Genomic DNA, 240 nt, shown 5'->3' on the forward strand with positions numbered 1-240 from the left:
CTTAAAAAATGTGTTTTGTGTACATTTACACATGAAATATACTTTCCACTAAGACTCCCTGGTAATATGCTTTAGCTTATAAAGGGGTCTGTATTCGTATCAAGTACGAAGTGCTACTGTTAAAAAATTAAAGTACAAAAAATGATGATAATATTTTGGTTTGGGTTTGCTAAGGGCATCTCATAGGCGGATTTTTGAACTTTGGAAATATGAACAAGATATTGATTATTTTATGCTGAA

The 240-nt window shown here is 30.8% G+C and overlaps 1 protein-coding gene across 3 annotated transcripts in view; it reads right to left on the reverse strand.

Moving 5' to 3' along the window:
• LOC119585005 (sulfhydryl oxidase 2-like) overlaps positions 1-240 on the reverse strand; it is a 12,269-nt gene that overhangs the window by 4,210 nt on the left and 7,819 nt on the right. The window lies entirely within an intron of this gene.

The sequence above is a fragment of the Penaeus monodon genome, chromosome 19 (genome assembly GCF_015228065.2).
Source record: "Penaeus monodon isolate SGIC_2016 chromosome 19, NSTDA_Pmon_1, whole genome shotgun sequence".
NCBI lineage: Eukaryota > Metazoa > Arthropoda > Malacostraca > Decapoda > Penaeidae > Penaeus > Penaeus monodon.